Here is a 27609-nt window from a genome sequence, read left to right as displayed (position 1 = left end):
GACTGAGCCCACATCTACTGTACCTCAGACAAAGCTGGTGGCTCACTGTATTCACAGTATGGTTACACAGGATGGATGTAACATACAATAGAATCAAGAAAAAATATGTTTCAACTTCACTCACTTACATTGGATTTGAATTAAAAGAACCGTTATGAGGTACAAAGGCTGACATATCACACTTATTCCCATGATTATTGGATCAAAATTTGATATAAACACAAAGAAAAGTCGGTTAAGGTTTTATGGGTCAAGCAGTAAGAATGTTCCCGACTTGCCAAGTCAGCCGCCGAACAATCCAACAGAGCTTTTCTTTCAGCTGGATGAGGACCTCATTCAAGGCACACCCTCTAATTGACAGTTGGCGCTTTAACCTCACGGTCAGTGTTTCATTCCAGATCCAGTGTGCTGCTGTACAGATGTGTCAGTGGTGTCAGTGGTGAAAGTGATGCCGAGCATTGACAGTGTATTATTGCCTGGCGTCCTCTTCACCAGCTGTCAAGACAAAGTCGATAGCAGGGTTTAGATGAGCATGTGGTAACCTGGATATTGGATCCTGGCCAGGCCCTGGACTTATTGGGGTTAAACCGTTCACATTAACCTGTGATATCTCCAGCTGCCTCCGCGCTGTTGCCAACAAATCCGATAACTGAATGTTCCTTCACACCACAGGGGTGTCCCATCCACTGATTGAACAACCCCCCCTACAGACACACTTAAACAGAAACGCTGGGTTGATTTGTTGATTATTAAAATATAAAATGATCAAAACGATAAAATAAAAAATGGAAAGAAAAAGCTTTGTCATTATGTTGAACTAAATTACCTACATTCCACATTGCTCTCTGCCTCTTATCTTCTTTATCTACCACCCAGCAGCAGGCTTTGTATTTTTAAGTGATGGAAGATACCCGTGCCTGCAGCACCCCGTCTCCATAACGACCCCATATTACCTGTCGCAAGCAAGAACATCTCTCCCTTCTCATTACACCGACAGTCACACACAAAATGTTTACATTGGTCACAGTGACACAAACATTTTCAGTTTAAAGCACGTTGGCGCTCCTTCTTCCTACGGGCGCTAGACTTTCGGCCTCTGCTTGCTCCTCAGGTTATTGGAGCCTGCAGCATCCTCCACAGTATCTGTGTGGCAGCAGATGATATTCTGGGGGATGAGAGGGAGGAAGAGGAGGAGGAGGAGGATGAGGCAGGACCAGGGGAGGACAACGGAGACAATGACTTGGACAAAGATGCAGATCACAGGGAGCTGTCAGGAAGCAACAGTCGAGCCAGGCTCGCTGCCCAAGTCTCTGGAAAGAGGTAAGGGTTCCCTGCCTGCATGTAGTCAGCTTTACTTAGACATGCACACATGCTCATTGGGAATTTTATGTTTTATAAGGATTGTTACATTCCAATGTCAGGTAATCATTGAAATATATTTGATTCCAGCTGCACCTATTTGTAGTGCTTTTGTAAATAGAGGACTGAATTCAAGTATGTCAGATGACCATAGACTGAATATAAAAATAGATGAAGACTCCAGGTCTGTAAATTATTGTCCCATTTTTTTTTTTTTTTTTGAATTATGGGCCTATTTAGGGTTAAATAGATGATAAAGCACAGCATACATTTAGGATACCTGTGATTGATAAAAAAATGTTAATAAGCAAATTTTCCAAAACTTTCAACAATTCAAATTAATTGAAACCTTTGTATCCTGCAACTTAAATTGAATTTCTAATTATTGTTAATGGATTCATTGATACAAAGTTAATCCGATTCTATATTACCTGGAAAAGGCAGCCCAATCACAATGTCTTTCATTTCTTATTGTCTATTTAGACTGAACATTTTAGTTCAGTGTGAGGCACGAGAGAGTTCTCAGGGAAACACATCTGGGTGAAGATAATGACTGTTTATGTGAAATTTACATTATATACTATATGAAGCAATAACTGCAAAGACTGACTATAGCTGCCTCTGCCATTGCACACGCTTTAGACTGTGGTCTCTCATCACTCACTCTGAGAAAGTAATGGGGGCAGGTTTTAAAGGCTAACTCAGCATGATACGACCGCCATATTAAACAGACCCTGGAACACGCATGAGTGTATCGCCTTACACTGAACAATCCCTCTGACCTTGAGATGATCCGGGATAGTTTGATAAGTATGAATCTGTCAGGAGATGGTATCGCATGTCCAAAATTTGACTGCTATTGCTTATATTGGAAAACATGTCTTTCTTTTAAGAGAGAAAAAACATTTTGGTGAAATGATACTGTACGACTGACATAAGTAGTAAAACTCTGCTTTTATCGTTCTCTGCTCTGTTTCTTAGACTCATGCAGTGTTCTCACACTTCTTCATACAAACACACACACACACACACACACACACAGAAACCACAGACACAATTATTATCACAGCTTTCCAGAGGCAGCAAAGCAGCCGCTGTTTCACTTGATCTTTTATAATGGGAACAGCAGCAAAGAGTCAGTAATGACATCTCAGCTCACTGCGCGATTCCAACACTTCCCGTATCATGACCCCAGAGTCGCTGAGAAAAGTCTAACTCAGGCTGTTAAAGGAAAAAAAAATGTTTAAAGATTGAATTATATACTGACAGACACTGGAGGGGATTGTATTGAGGTCTGACTGACATTTACTGAATGTGAGAATCCTGCAAGCTGTAGATTTCATATCACAGGGGGTCCAAATCCCAGAAACACGAGCTACGAGGCCATTTCAACACAGGGGATAGGACTCGATAGATAAATGCTTCACATTTACTGAGTGTACATTTGTGTCCAACGTAGCATCAATACTATATACGGTCTTTTAAAAAAAATGTGTAGATGAACTTCTGAATTCATCAACAAATATTTAGGTGAAAAACATGTATTTCTCACCACTCAGAGATAGTGGTTAACATCAAGTTAAAAGTTAAATGGTGAACTGAGCATTTGCTTATTCGAACCACCAGCAGTTTCAGAGGAACATTAGCATTGATTTGCAGTTGCTTTCCCCATCATGTGGTGAATGTAAGTTCAATATTCACTCACTTGTAGCTCTGTTTTTAATCTCCACCAGTTCCAGAGAAATTATCAGCTGTTGCTATTTGCATCACCGTGTTTGTGATGTGTTTGATAAGAGGCCGTGAGATTGATAGGAGTGAACCAGCACTGAGGCCCGGACGGCTAAACAGTGAAACTGTCTATAAAGCTCTGCCAAGACAAGAGGAGCTGCAGTTAAACTTGTTCATGTTGTCATTCACTACATTGTTGTTATTGCAAACATTAACGGGCTCTCCGCTGGCTGGCTGCAGCATAGGTAATAAACCCCTGCACCCACCATATTAGTGGATGGGACACGGGGCGCAACGAAATAGACTTTTCTTTCCTTAAAAATAATTAATCTTATCTTGTTGTTATTATGCGGAGAGTGCAAGTTTTCATTTTCCCCCTTAGTTTGGTTTTAATTAGTTATTTGATGCTGACAAGCACGATTGACTGCTGACCTTGACTTGTGATTGGGTGGGTGGGTGTATCAACAGGACTTTGACATCAGGAGAGCAAGATGGAATTATGCCAATGGTTTTACTGCGTTTCAACACTGTGGCTGCTGTAAACAAGTGGGAGAATGCAACTTCTCCATGAGGTGAACACAGGTAGGAATTCATCCAAGTAAGCATAAACAAAAGTGTCTTGGCTCTGTTCAAACAGAGTGTGGGAGTGAAAACTGAAAATTTACTGTGAAGAGTCGGTCTAATGTAATACAGTCTCGTTCAAACAGATAAACACTGTCTTTTATGCCAACCTTGCCATAGACAAAAACACATTTAACAGTGGTGACTGTACACAACAAAGTTATCAGGATACTTAAAAGACGACAAAAATGAGACGCTTCACTCACACAAACTAAACTAAGATGTCTTTAGTTTCTAAAACTGAAAAATCAAATGACTTAAATGTGACAAAACAATTTATTTTCAATCACATATCAACTCAATTTACCCTTGTTCTTCTTCAGGTGTTTTATCTCTGCAAAATAAATCTGTTACAAATGGACACAACAGATTGTTTAGTTTTTTTTTACATTAATACGATGCCGCTGCACGCATCATTTGAGAAGAGAGGGGACACAAGAATAAAAATGGAGAAAATTGCTCATTTGTGAGTATCTGCTGTAAAATTGGGGCGGTAAAAAAAGCAATGCACTTCTAATGGGCTGCCGTCTCAACAGCAGCAGCATAGTTAGGGACTCAGCGACGGATTAGGGCTGATGCTGTAATTAATTTTTTTATTTGGTCCATTCAAAGGTTTGCAGAGGAAACATTTTGTGATAACAAAGTGCAGATTTACAGTAAGTGCCAAACTAAACAATACCTGCTAAGGACACAACTGTTGACTATCTGTGGAGAAGCTAGTGCAAGTAAAATGCAAATCCTACCACCCTGGGGCCACAGCGCTAATGCTATGCCAAGCCATCGTTCACGTGAGTGATGTTTTGATTAAATCTTTGACTGGCCATGTTTGACAGATATTGATTTGTCCGACATCATGGCGGAGGAGGGGATTTATTTAATTGTTAAATGAATAAAGGCTGCTGTCGTTTTATTCTTCCCACAAGTTTAAACCTAAGGTCCCCGTACCCGTCTCGGTCGCATTGTACTTTCTACAGCAGGAAATGAGGGTATGAGTTCTGCAGGGCCTCTGTCAAGGACACAGTCAAATAAACAGTCTTTGTAATTTCGAGATAATTTAGTAGCCATGGTTACACTCGTTGCGTCACTGCGTTGGTTGCAGGGATTTTCCCCTGCTCTCATCAGAAAGTGAAAGAAGTTCAATCAGAGGTTTGTTGAGTTTGTGCCCAACTTTTTTTGCCGGTCCTCATTAAAACCAGTGAAATGTGGCAACAACACAACAAGCATATTGCTCTACATAAAGGCTCTTTTGCATCCCCTGTCTATCTCTCCATTATTCATTCCACGAGGGTGAGTTGCAGTCTAATCATAATCACTTATGTCTTCATGAGCTCTTCGTGGGACCCGGGGACAAAAACAATGTAAGGACGTCCTTGTCAAGTCGTTTTTGGCCCTGATCCTGATTTGAGGATTGATATTAACATCTGATCTGAAAGTCATATTTACCTAAATATTGATTGAATATGTATCTGACATTGAGATAGCAGCTGTGGCCTACTATATTTGGCATAACTTATTCTTCTCGAGCGACTTGATCCAAACACTAAAGGTCCTGACTATTAAGATCATGAGCCTGAATTATTGATGCGATGTGAACGAAAGTTTAAGTGGGAGAATGTGACTCCTGAAACTGATGTGACACGACGAGCTGGAGGGGGAGCCGCATCATTCAGCCGGAGCTGTGGGAACTAAAAGCATTCTCAGTCCACTCATGTTAGCAGAGCTGTGTTTCAGAGTGGTGCGTCCTCCCTCACAAACAACCTTTGGCTGAGTACACACACTAGTCTGCGCAGATCACGCAAACCAACAACAGCAAAGTTGCATTCCGGTCCGCCATCACGTTACTTGCAGGAATAGCAGTAAATAGCGACGGCTGATACGACCTGTCCCTGCCAATGCTTGAAAGAAAAGGTCAGCAGTTTTTATTCCTATAATCTTTTAAATTCATCTTGGTAAATCTTGCACAGAAGTACTTATATATTTTTTTAATTTAATGATTTCTTTATTTGACTGGTATAATCTGGTGCTTAAGCAATTTGTGGCTTACTCTAAAATTAAAGATAATCCCATAATATGCATCTAATAATTCCAGAAATCTCTGTCTGACTGAACGAGAACCATTCATCTTATCAGCTTCACCCCTGACGTGTATTATTTACGCCCCAAGGAAGTGCAGAGTTAATTTTGGTGCGATATGGACACGTGCTATGTTCAATATTAATAAACTGTGAATAAACAGCCGAGCTTTGTAGCCGTGAGTGGGGGCGTGGCAGTCTGCCTTCAGTCTGTGGACCGAGGTTCAAATTTCTTCTTCTTTGTCCTTGGATAAACAACAGCTGTGGTCTGTCGCCCTGCGGCCACATTCAGGTCTACAGCTATGACAACTGATTCTCCAGTTCAGGGTTCTGTGGACCGAGTCCTGCAGTCGGTCATCACTTGCTTCTGCTCAATTACTGCAGGTCACTTTAACAGTTTTAGAAAGAAACCTGCAACCAGCATTCACTTGAGGGTTGCTGGGGAGGTGGATCCATTCCCAGCTGACTGACGGTACCGTAGGGCGAGAGGCGTGTTACAGCCTGGACAGAGCGCCCAACATACTGCAGGGCTGACGTACAGAAACAACCACTCACACTCACATTGACACCTCCAACTTAGAGTCTCCGGTTAACCCAAGCTGCATGTCTTTGGACTGTGGGAGGAAACCAGACTGAGACAGTAACCTATTGCTATTAAAATGTTATTCATTATGTGATGCACAGATGATTATTTATGATCAGTTTATGGAGGGGCACGCTGGCATTCTGGCACAGTCCATGAACTGCAAGGTTTGGCTGAGGATCCTTTTTTTTTAATGTTTTCCTGTTTCATTTCTAGTGTCAGCTTTGTAACAAAGATGTTAACTGGCCACAAAATGAATGTGGAGTGAGAATATAAGGAAAGAAATTGGGATAACTGAAGGGCGGTCCTTTGTAAAAAACTTCAAATAGCATTTTTACAACTGTGAACAAGCCCTAAAATCCAAGATTTGCACAAATGCTTGCTCAAAAAATGTCAGCAATAGATATATAAACAGCCTCATCCTCTCCTGCTGCTCGTTCCAGTCCAACATTTTTCTTTCCCTGAAGCTACTTGACTCTTCACGCTCTTGTTGCCTGCTCTGTAAAACTCCTCATCAGTTCATTCATTCGAGTATGGCTAAAGTGTGGTCTCTGATAAAGTGCAGTTGAAAATAATTTGTGGCTATTTATTTTTTTATGATGCATTCATCTCTACAACACCCGCTCCGAGCACCGTAGCCGTTCGTGAGTATCGGCAGCGAAGCCAACGGACCAACATCACTACAGAGTGAATTTGAAACTCACTAGACTGCTGACGGAGTTCTTGTGTATAGATACAGAGAGAGCACTCAGAAACAAAAACACCTAAACAGTTTAGCCTGCAGTGTTGGCATCACACACAGTCTGGTACTGAGTGTCAATTGTTTACAACCTAAATATGAGGTGGGGGGGGGCCTCCAGGCTCTATAGACAGCTGGATCTGGTCTACGGGGAAATGAAAATACAAAAAATATTCTCATGACAGCAGTTATTTCTGTAGTTAATAATTGTGGACTAACATGTCCTTCAGGATGGTCTGTTGAACACAACATGCGCGTGGTGGTTACATATCATTGCTGACTGGCGAGAAAAGAACTGTAGACGTTGAAGAGAAACAAACTAATGATTGTTTTTGTGTCAGGTAAAAGTAAACAGGTGATTCTGGTTTGCAGGGATGTGCTGAAAAAGACCAATGTTGCACATAATTAGAGATGGAAACATGCAGCACGGGATGAGCTCCAAGAATAAATGATCTTGGATTCAGTTAAAAGTCTTCAGTTCGGTTCAGTTTTCACACGACTTCATTCCGACAGAAAAAATGTTATGCAAACGGAGGTTTTTGTGTTGAGCGAGTTAAAAGTTAAGAGGCTGAATCCTCATTCAGGTGGATAATTAGTGAAAGCGCCTTGTTGGAGCTGAAGAGTTGCTCGAACCGCTCAAACTAAAGTGGTCAAAAGTGACAGCTTGTGTCAAAAAAATGTTTCAGAACAGATTGTTGATCTGTAATACGATATATATTGAAAAAAAACATTTACCCTAACCTCACCATATCCCCCTTACCCCAAAGAAGATTACACAAGATTTGAGAGAGTCATGCATGGCACTACCAAAGGTGACAATGGGTTTTAGCAGTTAGCTTTGGCTAAAACCATCTGCAAGAGAAGCGCAACCAGCGATTGTTGTGCGTGCGATCACATCACTGCCAACTTTGATTCAAGGGAGACCTTTGTAGGAAATGTATGTTGTGTGCAAGTGCAACTCTTCAAGAACACAAGCTTGCTATGACGTATGAATGTGTTGATGAGTTTGCAAAAACTCTTCCGGGCATTTGGTAAAACCTTCCAGGGCAGGTTAGAGAAACCTAAGGAACTGAAACTATTTGGCAAGCCTTTAAATATGGTGATGTGCAGGACAATTTACAATCAAAAGCATTGAGCCGCAAAACGGCACCAAGCATAAAAGTACTATTGTTTCACTAGCCTCCCTTTGCTATAGTTCTAAAAAACTTGTTCTGAGGGGAAGTGCACTGAAGTTTGAATCTCAGTTTTGGACAAAATACTGCAGTGAGCATTTCCTTCAAATCTATCAACTTGTGAAAGACTTGGTTCTGTTTCAAGACTGACTGATCAAACCTGGAAACCAGCTGTGAGTAGCATCATCCTCGTCATCATCACCACTACCAGTGTTGTGCCAGTTAACACTTCAAAAGAACTAGTTCAAAGCTCAGTTCATACAGATGTAATAAAGTCGTTCCAAAGATGAACTAGCTCATGTTCATTTGTTCAGTTTTTTTTAGTGGGATGGTTATGATTCAGATGACAAACTTACGATCATGTATTTGGTTATCAATCGATGGTGTTGGATCATGTATCCATGTCGCTCCGGTCACTTTAACACTGAGTCCTAGCTGTGTGCATCAGATCTTGTGTTTTACTGAGTGCGCACGAAAAACGTTGACGACTCACTTTTCATTATGTTTAGTTGCAGCCTCATAAACTCTGGAGCGAATCAATCAAACGCTAAGTAAACTTCATGTACTGATCAGCAGGTGAGTGCATTTTCGCACCCTCCTGGTATTTCACACGATGTCCTATACGATGATGATTTAAAAAAACGGTGTCGTAAAACGTTCATCATTCGTCAACTGAATCCTTCAGTTCAGCTTTCACAAAAATCATGAACCTCTTCAGCACTGACCACCGCCATCTAACATTAGACCCTTCACAAAACAGGGGCACCTCCACCCATTGAATCAGTGCGGTTAGTGTGATATATCTGTTCAATAATTTAGCATGGCCCTTGAAGAATGTTTAAACATTTAAATGGCCCTTGACTGGAAATAGGCTCCACACCCCTGATCCAAGGTGACTTTCTAAACCAAAGGTGGTCAACAAAGATCAGGATGGCCGCTCGGAGAAAAAATTCAAATGTCATTGAGGCTGAAACTTGGTTGTATACTGGAAGGTGTGTTTCCTCAAAGGACTGAAGTAAATTCATCTTCCTGGCAGTTTCAAAGGTCCCCGTGTTATTTTCTTCTCCTCGCCAAATAACAGGAGGGTAATATCGCTCTCCCCTCGCCACGAGTATGTCAGACATCAAACAGTATAAGTCCCAACAATGCAACAATGCGTGCAGTTCACGGTTATTTGATCAGAGCAACCTTAACTGAAATTGCTGTTGGCTGAATTCACATGGCTTTGTTCTGCCGGCTATAGGAAACATGAAAACAGAAAATGACCAAGAGAGAGAATGAAATGAAAAAGGCACTTGGCAGGGATTGGTAGTGTCTGTTGTCCTGCATTCCTATTCAGTCAGCTTGTCCGTACTCTGTGTCGGTGAATTAATAGTCTCTGCGTTAAAGGTCTGGATATTTGGCTTTGATACCCCGTGGCTGACTTTTTGGTTGGGTTATCAGGGTAATGCTCTTTGACAGAGCCGTAATACAAGGCTGCTGGATCAAAAGGCATTTTGTTTTCTTTTCATCTCTCCTACTCTCAGCAAAGACTTCAATGAGAGAGCGGGAAAGAGAGCGAGACACAGACAGACAAAGGGAGACAGGAATAGGAGAGGGGGGGGGGCAAAAAACCCCGACCAGTTGACAGGCAGGTAGTGGAGCAGCCTGCTCTCCTGGATTTGGCCTGTAGATATCTGGGACATTGCTCATCAACACATCCATTTCTCTGGTGAAGTTCTTCCATTAGCTCACACATGAGTGTATTTTGGACGGCGGGTTGCAGATGATTAATGCACTCGCATCAATTGGTCGACTCTGATGGTACGAGTGTTCCTCTCTTGTGAAGTTCACATTTCTGTCTCATCTTTCGTCTTGCAACACTGTACTGTGATGGATAGAGGGTGTGTGTGCGAGTGTGTTGCATGTGTGTGTGTGTGTGTGTGTGTGTGTGTGTGTGTGTGTGTGTGTGTGTGTGTGTGTTTGTGGAGCTCCCGCTGACTCTGTTGGCAAAGACACGTATTAATGTATATAACAGCAACGCTCTTGGTTGTAATGAGGCCATATATTTAACTGGCAGAAAACAATAGTGTGAGTAAGAAGCACTTGGTGTGCTGTGAACCTATTGTACATAGTGACTTCAATGTTTCAGTATGGATACAATACAATGAGATTAAATCTGCTTCATTAAAAACATCAGTGTTAGTTTATACGAGTATATTTTTGAAGATGGTTGCACAGTTGCACACATTCACACCCGAAGGCTGTCCAGTACTACTCCAGTCTGATTTGCCAAGGACCCCCTACAAGATAGAATACATTCCAGGGACCGCCTCATGTATGTCCCTTGGAATAATTTGATAACCTATTTTTTTTACATTTCTACTGAGCTATGTGAAAGATCAACAAAAGGCAAATGTCTTAGAAAGATATAGGTCCTAGAAATGTCACCTTCTCAACACAGAACATATTATTATAATTTTAATGGATGAATCTGGAAACTCTTCACAGACACCCTGGCAGTGTGCCGCAAACACCCATTTGAGAGCCACTGCTTTAGGGGAGCAGCACATGCTGGTTCAACTTTGACAGATTGGTGGCAAAGAGGTTTCACATTCAAAAGTGTTCACGTAATTTGGCAGGACCTTCTGTTTTTTACATAACAGGAATGATTCTCGTGGCCAACGTGGAAAACGTTGTAGATTCTTTCCTAGTACATGAAATATAAAATTGTAAAATATAAACATTTATGTTACACAGCCAATCTGTAGAAATTCAATTTAGAAATGGTTATCAATAAAGACAATCCTCATGGGTATTGCGTCAAAGTGCATGTTTAGAATTCATATTACACCATGTTAGCTTCGACATGTTTTAACTTTACTATAATTTACAGTTGCTTTTGTAACAACACTTACTATCACTTACTTTTAGTTAGGAATATGTTACAGTGAGCACATGAGCAGATTGGAGTACACACACAGCTTTAAGTTAGTTTATTTTCCTTATATAATGTTGCAGTTTAGAACATTGTTAAATTGTTAGTTCGTTTGTCAGCTTGCTGCTCCCTCACTGCAAAGGACAGCTAGCCGCTCAACAAAATCCAAACTGTTTGCCGTCTTGGCTCCCAAATGGTGGAACGAGCTCCCCATTGACATCAGGACAGCAGAAAGTCGACCTATCTTCCTCCACAGGCTAAAAACCCATCTCTTCCGACGACACCTTGGCTTAGAAATCAGTCTAAGCCAAGGTGCACATATATGTAGCACTTTGTAGTTTGGCTTTTTCGAAGCTTATGTACTTAATTTTTTTTTGCTGTTCTGGGTTTGTACCCTCACGGTTGAAAGCACTTATTGGAAGTCGCTTTGGATAAAAGTGTCAGCTAAATGACATGTAATGTGATGTAATAATGTAGGGTAATTTGTGTTGCTTTGTTCACACCCAGCATGCAGTTCAATTGCTTGTAAGGGGGCTGTCCAGCATTTCCTGATGTTTGTAGTATTCTGGATGTCATGGGTGACAAATGGAGGGTTTTAATTTTCCTCTAGGAAGGTTTATTTTGTTTATTTCATGCATTGACAGCAATGTGTGGCTTTTCTTACTTGAAAAGAGCCATGTAGAAATGTGAAAGTGCTTCTGTATTTCTCAAAGAATGTGAGTAGATGTTCTGTGTGTTAAGAGTTCGGTGTTGTATGACCTGCTTTGTTATTGTTCAGGCTGAAGTGGTGTAGACGTGAATTGAATACCCTATGTAAGTAGTTGAATTGTGTTGCTCTCGGAGGAATGGTGAAGAGTTGTCGTAAGAGCAGTTTTCTTACCTTTTCCTTTTTCGTCTATACGTTTCGCATGGACAATACATAAAATCACCTCTAAAAGTCGGCACATTCTTCCTGCCATCTGACCCTTGACCCTCCAGCTTCACTATCTAATAGGTATGTCTGTAACTAGTCATATCAATGCCAAACACTAGTAGATTAAATATGGCAAATTGATATAGAATCCTCCTGGAATAAGGCAATAGATGATACCATCTTATAAGCAATCAGTGCAGAAGCTTCTGTGGGCCGCAACCTACACCAAAACAAAAGACTACCAAATGTAACTACGCTGTTAGCCATGAGCTAGTCCCTCACTGGCTACAAAAATACATCCCACCCCCTCCCATCTGCCCTCTTGTTGAAGCCACGCCTACAAAACAAATGAAGACAATATTTCCGTGACTACAGGCTATCATCACTGTCTTCCTCCCCGGTGAAGACTCTGGTTATGTGCAGTGAGAGCTCGGGCAGGGTGTCCACAGCCAGGTCGGTTAGTGACAGACAGGTACACCGACCTATCCTTTCATTCCATGGTGTGTAATACCATCCTGTGAGGGCCACAGACACCAGCTTTTAACTTTTGTTTTTTTAAGACAACTTTATTTATTGATATCAGGAGGTGAAGAGGATTAGAACAAATAAGATAAAAAGTGTTTCAGAAACAACTCACTAACCCTTTAAACTCAAAGACATGCCCCCGTTTCTCAAAACACTCCCTCTACAGTAACTCGCACACAAATCACTGTCATAGGTGGCTGACATGACTGACAGGCCTCACAGCCTCGAAGCCAAGGCACAGTAGCTGCACTTAACCAGCCAATTTTATTCTTAGCTTCTCCAACTAAATGAAAATGTTATGGTCACACTTAGGATTGTAGTAACTCTTTTCAGTCACAACATTATGATACTTTACACAACCTGCACTAATAATACAATTAATAAACCCATAACGAGGAGAAAGCTCTTTTGTTTTATTATTTATAGTGTAGAATTTCCAACATGTTTCTTTTCCCTTCTTTTCTGAATGTCAATGCAAGGCTAAATTTATCTTCTTTTATACCTTTTGTTTGAATATGCTGTGGTTTTAATAATGAAGTACCACCACAAAGGAATCACGGACCCGGTGTCCCCACATAACAATATAGGTGTGATGTGTTATTGCCCTAAGATGAGCACAATAAAACAGAACCTTGTTTCATATTCACTCAATTTTTAATTTGTTTATTTTTTCCCCCATGGTCTGAAAATATCCAAGTGCTGCTCCACAGTTACTGTGTGTTATCTTAAAGCACATCTGACGGACCTGTAGCTGTGTGTTGCAGGGGCAGCTTCCAGATCTTTACGATCAGGGGCCCCTAACAACAATAAAAGTGCTTTGTAAGTGGCTTCTGTTTCAGAAGCCTAAAACGCCTCACCACCCACTGACCTTCCTGAAAGACCCCATAAGGTTAATCCCCAGGCAAATAATTGAATCTTGACCTGGCTATTATTATCTCCCTCTGACTGTCCTAGTCTGCAGGAAGCTGACCTCGTAAAACGCCCCAGGGCCTCCCTCTGCCCCCCCCCCCCCTCACTTAATGGGCTGATACACACATGTGCACAAACACTTTCGTCCTTGGACAGCGACAGATAGCCATGAACATGGGTCTTTGTCTACATAAGCGAAAGCACACATAAACTACCTGCGGGCGGATCGAACACAGAATGTTACTGCACACAGTTACAAGGTGACAATGAAACACACACACACACACACACACACACAGAGATGATATACTGTACGCCGACACCAGCCCGTACACACACTAGAAGTGAGGGGCGCTCCATCGCCTCCCAGTAGGTGGTTCAAACTGTGTCTAAAGCGATCTTACAGACCCGTGACTGCTGGGAGAATGAAATCACACCTGGCACAGCCCGCCAACTGGTCAGGACACACACACACACACACACACACACACACACACACACACACACACACATACACACACACACACACACACACACTGACAGATGCTTTTTTATGCAATGAATTGAAAGGTACACTTGAGTAGTCAAAGTACGCTTTGACCACACTTGCAGAACATAACGTTTTGTGCATTCACTTAGCCCACATACACACACTAGACACCATATGCACGTGTCTTCTGGTGGTCTCAGCCTTCATGCTCTCCTGGCTTTTATAATTAATTAAAAGTCTTTTTACTCCTGAGGAAGAAAGGAAGTGCATGTTTGAGGTCTTCTGGAGAAAAAAAACAAAATAGGAAATGAAACAAGTGTGGGAAAACTACAGGCCTCACAACCGACCTTGTCCGTTTACCTAAACACATGCACATGCTGTGTGTGCAACATAAGATCCTAAGCGAGCATATCTGTCACGTAGATTAGCATCATAAATCAATTGCTGCCAAAGACACTTTGCATTTTCATACAATCACTGCTAACATACAGTAGCTCGATGCAGTGGTTTGAATTGATCACTGCAGGATATTAAGACTGCATTAAATTATAAGTGGCCACAGCAGCATAATTGTAGAGCTCAGTAGTTGCCGTACTGCAGTTGATCTAAACATTTTCAGACCTGCATTCTAGGTTTAAAGGTAAATGGCACCCTAGCATGAAGTGTGTTAACCATGACCAATCCAGTGTTCGGTTTCTCTACTAGACTTTCTGTGGTTACAAGGTCCCCCCCCCCAGCAAAATCGTTCAGTTGTTGCTCTTGCCCTTAAAATGGGGCCATTGGATTAACTTTATGGCTCAGAATAGTTTGGAATGAGCTTGTGTCGACCTCCTGCTCAAAGCCTTGCGAAGAAAAGGTACTGCACGTGCGCTCTGCACACAGCGCCTCAATATTCGATGGCCTTGAGATTTCTTTCCACTTTTAGTGGCTTCACACTCGAAATTAAAGGGGATTTAATGGATTGTCTGTAAGCTAGAAGCCAAAGCTGTGTGGCAAACCCCAATGGTCATGACCATGAGACAATTTCTGTGCTGAAACAAGATCTAACAGGTGTATGGGGAGACATTCTATCATGGAGCCTTGAGAAATAGTATTAAAGAAAGAAATGTGCAGAACAGACCACCTAGGGATAGGCCTCTAGCAGTTTCTTTGTCACTGTTTCAGAAGAACTCGGCAGCATTAGACAGTTGGAAATGGAAAAGAAAAGCATGACAAACTACTCTGACTCTTCCTGGTAGTCTATCCAACCTGAGCAGCCAGCCAAGACAGACCCCAGCCAGGGAAGTAACATAACAACCCAAGGAGCAGTTAGGGCCCCCATAGAAGATGTTTCTGGAGGAGCCACAATGAGCGCATCATTTTATTACATAGTCTCTGTAGCAGAGTAACAAGAAAGAGGCCAGTCCATGATGCAGAGGTGAAGGCAGCAGCCTTGACTTGGAGCTAAGACGTATGAGAGACGTTTTGGGAGAGCGAGAGGTAGAAGGGACTGTAGTGATGAAATGGAAACTGAATTCTCAGCCATAAACCTAAGCTCTCTGTCAGGCGGAAACTGGGCACAGCTCATTACCCGTCTAATAGCACCCCTACAGCGAAGCATGGTGGTGGCAGCGTCATGCTGTGGAGGGGCCTTTCTGCAGAAGGGACTGGGAGAGTTGTAAGGATAGAGAGAACAATGAATGGAACCAAATGAACACATTTTCTCAGAGAACTTTCTGTGGAGTGCCAAAACCCATAGATGGCCACTTATGTCCTAACAACCCAAATGATGCTGGAATGGCTTCAGAAAAGCACAGCCAAGGTCCTGTAGGAACCCTGAACAGGACATGATTAAAATCCATTGAAAATTCCGCGTAATGGCTTGCTAATGTGACTGAGCTCCAGCTTCCTACTGGGAGTTGAGAAAATTCCAAAAGTTCTGATGGTTATTGTACAGTGTATCGAGTTGGAACTGAGAGGCCATGGAAATTGTGTGTTCTCATTCTTGTCAGTGTATCAGTTGGCAAATATTGGATGGATTTGTGTGAAATCTTTGACATTAATCGGTCATTAAGGGCAAAGATCACTTTGCTTTTCCTCGAGTTCCTCCACTAGTCCCGACTTTTTTGTGTGTCTTTGCAAAGTGTTTGGAAAGATATTGGATCCTTGTCACTATCTCCACCCTGTAGATGGATGGGTACTACATTGTGAATAGATTTCCACAGTGCTCAGATGTTAAAGCCAGCTGACATTGGACTGAATTCATTGACATTCTTTCTGTTTTTAGTGACATGCCATTACAACAGTTGGATGGATTACCAGCAAAACTAGTTGTAGTATTCATGGTTCGCATTCAGAGTAATGTAATGACTATAGAGTGTCCCCCCCTCACTTTACCTCTAGCACTGCCAGCAGGGGGACATTTGGGGTTCAGAATTAAGTATCTTGATAACTGTTTGGTGCATTATCCACCAATCTGTTATCGTCTTTGTGGAGCTTGCCCATTAACCTTAAGCCATCATCTGGTCAAAATTCCAATTCGTCCAGTGGTTTTAATTTAGTTTCATTGCCTTTACATTGGCGTTACAGCCTCACAGAGCCACTAGCATGGCCGTAGATGCTTCTGTAACCTGTTCACAAATCTCACTTTGCTGGAGTCTATTCTGAATTCTGGCTAGAGCGCAACACAATCCAGGAATGAAAGGCTAGGAGGCTCAGCAGGCTACATTTGCATATTGTGTCTCTATGCATTTTTTTCGTTTTCTTTTGACAGCTACCTATAGAGAAAGCAACAAAGCAGCACAGGAATGGGTGATGTATCTTCTGTCTGTGTTAAGATTAAAGTGGAGTGAAAGGACTTTTTGGAGATGCAGCGCAGATATGGTCAATAGCATATGCACACAAACACAATCTCAGTAGTCATGTATGCATGCAAAGGCAGAGACATAAAATCCCCCTGTTTCAAACAAGTAAAGTAATCCATCAATCGCCATTAGAATGAAATGAAAGATATCCCACTGACAGCTATTTGTTTCACTAAATGGTGGCCATATCTGTTTTCCATGATTTATGTGGTGAACCCAAAACACAATTTACAAAGAAACAGAAGTAAACTCAACTGATCATTAGAGGAGAAAAACAAATGTACACCCCATACTGTATATCATTAACCATTATTACCATTAATCATATATTTCCCTCATCTGTTCTCCTCAGGTATCATCAGGAGACGAGTGTAGGTGGAAAACAAATTACTACCAGCGAAGGCATAATAGAAAATGTGTTTACTGCATCAGCATTTATATCTTCTCTTCATCCTAATTGCAACAAATGGTTTCCTAACCTCTATAAATATTTAAAGACTATTATTTGTTTGCAACCATAAAGCAGGACATCAAATACTCTATGATGATTTATGAATACATTTACTGAACATTCACATGAGGATTAGGAATATCTCTCAAAGTTAAAGCTCAAAGCAGGTTTAGAGTCGCATAATGATTATGTGGACCTTAGAGTAGAGGGTGAGAATTCATTAAGGACTGAAGATGTGTTGAAAAAATAAATTGATACATCAGGAATACTGTTCAGAGGAGACAGCGCCTTAATGAATCCCTTAGGATTTAGGAAATACTTGTTTGTGATCAGAAAAAAATTGCTAACAATTTCATTATTTATGAAAAACCTGATTAAACATGTGGGATGTTGATGAATATGAATGCATTATTTAGATATGAACAGATAATGTGCTCTAAACAGTTGTGAACAGCTGCCACATTTTTGCAGTAAGTATTTTTTTTTTTACTTCTTCTTAAGAGTAGTAAATTTAAATATATAACCACCAATCACATACTGCAATCCACCGATTGCAGCAGTGTGACACAAATTTGTCACATTCTGCTGTGGGCTAAAACAAGGAACGGATAGATTTTAATATCTTGACACTCAGAGAAGCTTCTCAATAACGCTTCACTTCCATAAATTGGCATTAAAGCATAGCTCCTTGAAATATCTTCACTGACATGACAGCAGACGAGTAATGGACTGGACTTGCTAATTACAAAATTACTTAAACGGTCTCTTCTTTCTAAGCTTTAAGAGGAAGCAGTAGCAGGTAAATAAGTAAATTACACTGCGGTTTATCATCTCTGTGCAAGATCTGCAGTTTTAAATAGCATATTGTTAAACCAGTCATTGTATACAGGTAAATTGTGCACGTACAGAGTGGGTGTGTGACTGTGAGGCTGGTTACAAGTTACCAGTATAGCTGTAAACTATATGAGCAGTTTGGGCTGGATGACGCATGTCCACAATATCCTGGATGAGAGCACCCCCGTCGTGCCCTTTTGACATCATTTGGATTCCACGCACAGTAATGATTGTGGTGTGGAGACACAGTATTAGCGTCCCACTAATACACGTGCTCAACCTTTTAACATGATGGATTACACATGATCCTTTTCTGTTGCCATTGTTTTTATATATAAAATCATATGTATTGTTATATTATATTTTGTCTTTCTTGTGAAGCAATGTGAAACGGCTGCTTTGGAAAGTCCTGTATAAAATATATAAGTTTCTACAATTTATTGCAAGTCGGTCTCAATTGTCAATGATGATGTTTCACCCTGTTTTATAGCATCAAATAATTAATTAAAACCAAACTAACTGGAAAAATGGCACTGGCACACACACTGTACAGTATGATAACGTACTGTGTGATACGAATTATACCTGAAATAACAAATTACAACTATATTTATTGTTTTACATGTGTGTTTGACTTTTTAGTTTGGTCCATGGCACATCTGCTAACATGTAAGAGGCACTCTTATGACCTATACAGCAGCCAGTCACCAGGGGGCGATCCAATTCATTTGGCTTCGATTTTGGGGAGCTGTCATCTTGTCCTAATATACTGTCCATGCCATGGCCATGCTAACATCAGCAAGTTAGCATGTTGACTTCTGTTTCCATGTAGCTCTACCTTTATGTGCATATAAAGAACATTAAATGGAATTATAAGTGATTTTATAATATGGCCAACTAAACTCAATATTGATAGTTTCTCATTTTTCAGTGCAGCTGAGGATCCAAGGTCTTGTGTTGTAAAGAGTCCATATGTATTGAATTATCCAGTGACTGAACCACTCCAAGTCTCATTTGGAGAACACGTTGCAACAGAGATTCTTTTCAGGCTCTGTCTGGCCCTTCCTTATGTTTCCTCCTGTTGTTCTTGCACCAGCTTTGGTGTGTTTCCCATGTATAGTATCCGGTTCTCCTGCATCCAACTCACCTGCAGACCCGAGGCCAATACCCTAATCACCTCCAACAGTGTATGAGGTCTCGCTTCACATTCACCAGATTGTTTAGTCTGCCTCGGGGTGTTAACTTGAGGCCAACTCTAGTTGCTCGTCTCTTTCTTCGTGTTTGCTTGGTTCAAGCTTAACCCAGAGTATACCTCCAATCCACACCATTCTCTGCTGCTGCTGCTGCTGCTCAAGTGTGCTTGTGTGTAAACTTGCCTCCTTAGGCCCATCTGTTGTCTGCCAGTTCGGCCCGACCTGTCCCACCTGATCTGGCTCCATTCCCCCGGAACCACCACCCCAGCTTCTCCAGTGATCCCCTGCCCTCACGAAACATCATTCAACTTTTGGAAGCCGCACATCTGAGTTCTGCATTTGGATCCAGATCCTTTTTTACTAAAAGTAACCTACAATGAGTCTGTCTCCCAGGAATTACATGCATAGCACGTGTTCCGGATTTCTACACATTATATTCAGATGAAAACTGTGAGCACCATTCACACATAATGTACCCCAACACTTGTCAGGGAATTTAATCACACATACATCACTGTATTTTCACACATCATGGATGTCCTTCCATTTCAGCCTTTCAGAAATGATCCTCCAAAAAGCCTATTATAATAATGATAGGCTATCCAAGAAAACTGATTAGACCTACAATAGCATTAAAGGATAGATATTACAATTGAATTACGTGGGTAAGGACGCCATTATATTTCTTTTGTGAGGAATGAGTCACTTAATTCTCTTTGGCTGCTGGTCACTTAATTCAGTCCGTGGAAAGACGAAACGATTTCATTATCTAAAAAACGATGGCACATGAACTGAGATCATTGCAGGAATAATTCCCGGAGGATAGTGCTGTTATTCTTACTCCTCAGATAGCATGGAAATGTGTATTATTTATTACTGTGGAAGAAGAAAAAAGAAGTGTGTTTTACTGTCCATAAAGAATGATACCCAGCACCACTGGGAACCCATGCAGAAGTCAGCAGTCACAATATCTCCCATAATTCATAAAACTCTCCTGCTTTGAAGTGCTGCCACCTGTTTTTTTTTTTCTCCCCCAGTGCTCTTCCCTCCACGTCGTCCTCGTCCTCCTCCTTCCTCCGGGGACTGTAGCTTTAATGTCCTGTCTCATCTCTCAGGGTTTGAATGCGCGTTTACATTTGGCATTCTCTGTGAAACTGATCGCCCATGTGTGCCGACCTTGCAGCGGACCTGCTCTGCCTGGTAACGCAGTCGGGCCTCGTCTGGAATGCCAAACGCTGCAACAACATGTGACCCTGGGAGGTGTCGTTTTAAGAAAATAAAAATACTATCTGCATGTTTTTTGTGTGTGTATGTGTGCGTGTGCCGTCCCCAAGTGGCTCTGCCATTGAACTATATGTCAAGGCTCCTCATTTTGGCCAAACTAAAATGTATAAAATATTGGATGGTGCTGGGATTTCGATCAGCTTATTTGCATCACAGCAGCAGTCAGTAACAGCAGATCTGAAAATAATTGCTCTCCTAAATGTCACTGCAGTTGTACTATCAGAATTGAATGAACTAGGTAACCTATTCCTCAATTCAATATAAATAATCGGATATTAAATTCTACTGTGTAAAAATATGCACCCACGGAGGTTTTACACAATGTGCTGTGTGATGTACTGGGTCAAAACACTCACATGGACTTCTGTGAACACAAAGTTATGAAACAAATGCATTCGTACGCGTACACACACATACACTTCCAAATTCAAGCTAAATTCTGCTAAAAAAAAAAGTCCTGCAGAAGATGGTAAAAACGTTATGGATGTTTCAATGCGTTTATTTTCCTTCACAGTGCCAGGGGATGTATCCCTCTTAAAAAGCGTTGTAGTTGGGTGACCTGTCGGTGCACTGCTAGCCTCAAGCAGGGGAAAGCGATTGTGTTTTTGACGAACAAACTGATTGTCTGAAGTCAGTGGGCCAGTATTTTTATTTCAAGGGCACACTGTCAAATAGGTGGGAGCAAAATGCATGTTCCCTTGTAACAGACACAGATCAACTGCTTGTGTGGGACGTGAAACTGTTTCCTCTGCAGAGAAGTGCATTTCAATTTCTAAAGGGAATGAGAAATGCCACTCTAATTTGCATGTTACACAAAAAACAGAGCCATGATGAAAAGACGTAGTTGTTTTTTGCTCTCTTTTTTACTTTTTTTCATAGTTCTGAACCATGTTCCTTGTGCAAAAATCTTTTTTCCACCTGCTCAAGTGAAATTTCACTTGCACCATGTGCTTAGATTGGTAAAGACTCAATAGCATTTTGTTTTATTTACTGTATCTGTGTCTTGAATACTCCCTGAAATGCAGACTCTCTATTAGGAAACATGATTCTCAAGGCCTAGTTAAAATAACATCATCGGGGGTTATTCTTTTTTTCTTCGAACGTTTGAAAGCTCCTCCAGAACCAGTAGAAATCCTACTACTGCTTTTACTGTCCTCCCTTGTGATTGGTAAACCGAACCTCTTTGGAAAAATCAGTGGAGAGCCCCTTTAACATAACTTACTTGCAATGTTGTTGTGAGTGTGGTCTTGTACTAACATTAGCATTTAGCTCAAAGCCCCATTTTGCCCACTACTGCCTCACAGAACCACTAGCCCCACTGCGGCCTCCGTTGTGGTGGTTCCTGAGTAATGTCTTGTTGCTATTTTGACTGGAGGCATAGGTCAGAAGACTATTTTCACTCAAGATGGCACCAACAGCAAGACACCTCCACACACTGCAGCTCCATTACCGGCTATTTGGAGCCGACCGCCAAACACCTCATCATCATCGCCGCCTTAACTGTGATTAATGTGCTTTGCCCTGCTGGGGTTAAAACAACCGCAGCGCACGCCGTTTATTGGCTTCCCCTATGTGTTTGTTGACAAGCTGTCCGGGACACACTTAACATATCATCCAACCTGAAGAGGAGGTTGCATTGCAGCTACTTCGGGGTCAAGGGGTCAACTTATTACATTACCATCTGTTAACAATGGACCTTCCTCTGACAGAAAGATAGACATAGGGATGGACGTGCATGGGAATGTTCGCCGTGCGCCATGCGTTGTGGCTTTATGGGATACCGCATCATTGCCAGCAGTCGCAGAGAGATGTGATGCTCTGGCAGCCAATCGGGGAGGGAGAGAGGAATGCCGGATTGTAATCGGAAACACATGCTGGGGAGTGAGAGGGCCGTGTCTGTTGCGGGAGGACACCAGGAGACAGACATAGCTCTACACTGATACACACAAAGGGCTTTGAGAAAACATAGCTAAACAGGGAGATATAGGGCTGGCCATTTATTTTGCCTCAGTCCCGCTCCCTCCTCAGCAGGATTTCCGTCGGAGCTGAAAGGAGAAAGGGGGAGCACAGGCGGCCTGCGCAAGATTTAGCAATAAGGAGCAGTCAGAAATGATAAAGTACGGTTACATGTTCATTTGACATTAAGAATAGTAGCTGTTTCTCCCTCACTGTGGCCGCAACTACAGCTGTCCTCGCCCTCAACAAACCGCGGGGCCTGTGCTATATATACAGGCCGGAGAAACATTGCAAAAAGGCCTGGTCATCCGTCATTTCCCTGTGATGGGCCCTTTGGCATGTGTAACAGAGTTAAGACGGTGCCTACATGCTGACTTTATGTGCTGACAACAAAAGCAAATTGCCTGAATAATGCACAAGCAATAACAGTTTAATTATTAATTATATCACAATGGTGGATTGTACAAGTAAAAGCTGCTCAATAAATACACAAAACACCCACATAAATAAAACCGCTTAAGTTGTATTTCTTTTTTTAATTCCATTTTTCCTCTTTTATCACCTACTGTAAATTGTTATTTATAGTGTTATGCAGTGCTTTCCAAAATTGGACACAGCTAATTTTATTTCCCGGGCTACTAAGCTTAACGATAAAGTGGGCCTGGAATTTATGGTGGTTTCCACTGGCTAACCGGACCGGTGCGACGGCAGTATCAATCAGGGAGGAAACTGCTGCAAGGCCAGTGCTTTGTGGAATGAAGACTCTGCTCCCGACTGCACGGCTCCCCAGTGAAGGGTTACTATTACAATCTGTTAGCTATGGATGTGCCATCCTGCCGGGACAAACTTCCTCTGCACTAGCTGCAAGAGAAGAGAAGAAAAGAGCATGTTTCACATCTATCTCAGTCGTGGAGGAAGAATGTCACACTTTGATTTTTTTTGTTTTGTTTTCGCAGTGAATCAGTTCTCTGAGTGTGCCGTCTCAAAAGCTCCATTCTGAAATGGTGTGTGGAACATTGCTGGCTTCATCAAGCTGTTAAAGTGATGGTGTAAGACATGACAGGACATTTACAGGAGGAGGCCCAGGCTCTAGTATTATCTGACATTATCAGTGCTGGATTACAGCAGTTACTGCCTGAAGAGGAGTGGATCCTGCTTTCTCTAAAATCACAGCACAAATGGATTTTAAACTTGTTTTTCCATTGAAGTGGTAATTAATAACCATCGTGAGCATCAGGGATGCTCGCCACAACTTTCCTGCTTGTGATTCTTCGAGGGAAGTTTCTCAATAATTTCGTATTAGCTGGAGAATTCTGCCTGTATTACCACATGGCTGTCTCACTTATAGTTGATGTGTGTCTGTGGTAATTTTGCATCTCTCCGCGGAAGTTTTTCATCGCTTTGTAGTCGATTTGCATCGCTTTGTTGTCAGTCTGCATCTCTTTGTAGTCATTTCCCATCTCCTTGCAGTTGTTTTGTGTCTCTTAGTTAGCACTTGATTGACTTTCCAACACAAAATGTTAAACCTCACTTCAGACGGAGGCTCTGGCCCTGAAGTCCCCTGACTCCCTCATGACTCTGCTGCAATCATTCAGTAATCCACGCGCGTATGCTGCATGTAAAGAGTTTTGCTGGATATTAATATTTTCATCCATGCAGCTGGTATGTAAAGGAAGGGCACAGCTTCATTGTAGTTGTATTAGTTTCTCTGCTCATGTATCACAGCGGGAAATAGATCTTTTTTTACACTGAACTAACAAGAATCTCTCGAACAATCCAAGCGCGGCTCATCGGCTCACAATTTATGAAACAGATTTTATTTTCTTTGAGCAGATGAGATGACACATGAGAAATGTACCGCGTTGATGTTACTCAAGCGACCAAAAAACGCATTTCTTCCATGTGTGTTTGACCTTAAGCTGCTGAGGCCCTTCTTCTCATCTTGTCATACTGCACTACATTTCATTGTTATCTTTGGATGCTGTCTCCTCTGTAAATTGGATATGACCACCGCTTCTGCGACTAAAATAACCTCCCAGTGCCGTCTTCTCCACTCAGAGAATATGTCGTCCCCGATTCCTACCCTGAAATTACGCTCGCGGTGACCAGTGGGCCGGTGAAGGCGCTGCTGTGGGCCCGCAAAGTGAGCTGGCCTTTGTTTTGCCTCCGTGTGACCAGGCACTGAAGTGCAGCCGGACAAATAGCCAGATCCAGATTTGGTGGCTAATGAGGTGTGATGTAGTGCTGCGTCGAGCCTGTGGACATGAATTGAGTCTGAGGGTGAAATAAAATAAACAGACCGTGCTCGAGCACTGTGATAACATGATCTTCTTTTACATCTCAGCAGTCATAAGTGGATCGGCTTCTGCTGAGGTGTTGGTGTTGAATTGTCTGGTTATTACTTAGCATTTCATATTAGCCCTTGATAAAAGTATTTTTCCCCACAGGGGTTCTTACAACAGAATGGGGGGGGGGGTGGAGGGTTATTCCTGAGGCAAACTCTGCATGGCAAGAAGACACATATTTGTTGTACAGTAGAAAGGATGTTGAACTATTGTAAATTGCTTTAAATCTCTCCACTGGGAGTTTTTAAAGTTCCTACTGAATTTCAGAAATACTGAATCAGTGGTCTCTATTCTTCTGCTCATATGAAAATGCTGTGGGGAATATTGATCTTATGTCTTTTGTCTCACACAAGCGCATTAATGGAAAAAATGAAAAAGCCATGAAACACAACCAAAAAAGCAACACAATGGAAACACAATCACAACGCAAGTGAGTGTGACCGATGTTGACAAAGAAACAAGCAGAGTTACTGTTGTCAAGTGAGCCATCATTTGAGAAACGCGTCCAAGCCAGCCCCTGCTTAAAATGTGACGCTGGTCTGTTTGAGGTGTTACTGTACAGGTGCTTGGAGAAACCAAAAATTATTAAATACAAAACATTGGTGTTCTTCCTTTTTTACAAACATTTTTTAAAACGTGAACAACTTCCTTTCCAGGGAGTTAGAACACAAAGAATGTTACCTAACTTGTGACTTTTTCATTCCTGTTTTCCATTGAATTTGCTTGTGTGAGAAGTGTCAGCCAACGTAGTTCAGTCCTGACATAACAACCATAACCAGGGCATTGAAGGCCTGTCAAGCCTTAAGTGCTCCTGCAATGAGCTTAGGGATTTATCAGGACTGATACTTTGTATCTAAAGTCTTTATAAAAAAAATCAAAAACACAAGATCAAACGTGTAGGGAAAGGATTAACCTCAGTGTTTATCTGCTGTGACTTAAGCTGAAGTGGCTCTTACCTAACGATGGTTGTGACTGTGCTTCACCTCCAAAGCCAAGGACCGCATCAACTAATGACATGAGTTTGTGGGTTTATGTTTAAAATAAAAGCCCTGTTAAAGTCTGACACACACACACACACACACACACACACACACACACACACACACACACACCTTACAGTGCGGGGGCACGTCCTGGATGTTTACAGAGATTAGAGCACCGTGAGCAGCTCTGTCCTGCTAGTTAAATCTCCAGCAGCTTAATCTGAAATAGCTGTTTATTTCCCAAACACAAAACATAATCCTGTGAGGAGCAGCATGTTAATATCTTATCGTTTTCTCCTATCATATGTTTAAAACCAAAACTATTAACCACACCTGAGGATTTTCAAATCTGAACAGATTTTAAAGATGTAGTCTGTGTAACCGATTGTTAATATTTTACGAGTAAGAACAAACACACCAGACAAATCAATGAAAACACAGGACCGCACACTTGGCATCTGAACAAACGATATCTGAGTGACGATTCCACAGCCGGGGGAACTCCCAGAAACCCGTCTGATCAAACGTGACTGCCGGTGTCGCAGCTGGTTGCGCTTGTTTGTGTAATGTTTTGCACAAACAACAGGACACATTAAACGAACACTCATACTGTTGCCACATTTCCAAAGGTTTGTCCTTTTCTACTGTCCACCCGGTACAAGAAACAAAGGTTGTGTTAGGCAGCCATGTTTGGTTCTTAACACCAGTACGCAGCACCTGGTCGGTGATGCTTCCCGGTCCGCTCGCTCCCATTGGCTATTGTTGGTTTTTGCTCACCTGATCTCCCCACCGCCAATCATATGTGTTTAATATTTACAATTTGACATAATTATTCTGTCTGTAAACCCCTCACACTACAGGATAATTTGGCCAGATGGTTTGATCAGCTCTGTGTTGACTCGGCAACGCCCCTGCGGTCACTGAAACGGGTGAATCAGTCCAAAAGTTGGGGGCTGATTATCCTCTGGTGTGGGGCCAGCATTAGTTTAAGGGCTCATTATACAGTTGTGTCATTAGAAATGAGAAGCTCACCTTTATAAACTCTCTCTGAAACCGAGGGTTCAAATATTTACCCTCAAATGCCAAATCCGTTAAACTGCAATATGTGTGATTGGAAAACTGCGGGGAGAAGGAAATCCTTGAGAGGGACGGATGCACACAAGAGGTTTTGATAAAAATTTGCTGCTGAACGTTCGTGCTGTTTTTTCCCCACATGAAGATTGAGACCGATATAAGAGCATTGAGGCGGTTTGCCAACTATTTCAGCTAATAAATGTCCCATTCTTTATCTTTACAGCTCGCTGGATACTAATGTCAAGGAAAGAGCGCGGAAGAGGAGGAGGAGGGGAGTAAGTCAAGAGTCGGAGTGACTTTCTGAGACAGACCAAAGAGGAGAGGCATCCTTGAGGTTGACATCGATGTGGAGAACTAATCTGCCCGTGGGCTGTGATTCAGACCCAAGGTGAGTCCTGTGACATTTTGAGCTGATTAGGAATTTCACCTGTCTTAGCCTTTTGTGTCGTGTCAACGGCTCTGACATTGCATTACGCCGTTTCATTATCATGCAGTCACATCTAATAAGGGCACCGTCCTCCAACCTGGCGTGGGGCATAAAGAGGCCTCCTTAATGCATGGTGGCCTCAGAGGAGGAGCAGAGAAGACAAATCAAGTGCAACTGTTGGATAAGTGCGA

At 42.0% G+C, this 27609-nt stretch overlaps 1 long non-coding RNA gene across 1 annotated transcript; it reads left to right on the top strand.

Annotated features, from left to right (window-relative positions):
• The first annotated feature begins 1239 nt into the window (after positions 1–1239).
• LOC117758281 lies at positions 1240–27609 on the top strand. Its single transcript, XR_004613258.1, has 3 exons — positions 1240–1320; positions 27215–27379; positions 27486–27609. It is a non-coding gene; the product is annotated as an uncharacterized LOC117758281 (long non-coding RNA).

Source organism: Hippoglossus hippoglossus, chromosome 24, assembly GCF_009819705.1.
Source record: "Hippoglossus hippoglossus isolate fHipHip1 chromosome 24, fHipHip1.pri, whole genome shotgun sequence".
Classification (NCBI taxonomy): Eukaryota; Metazoa; Chordata; class Actinopteri; order Pleuronectiformes; family Pleuronectidae; genus Hippoglossus; species Hippoglossus hippoglossus.
This window is presented reverse-complemented; position numbering and strand designations above follow the sequence as displayed.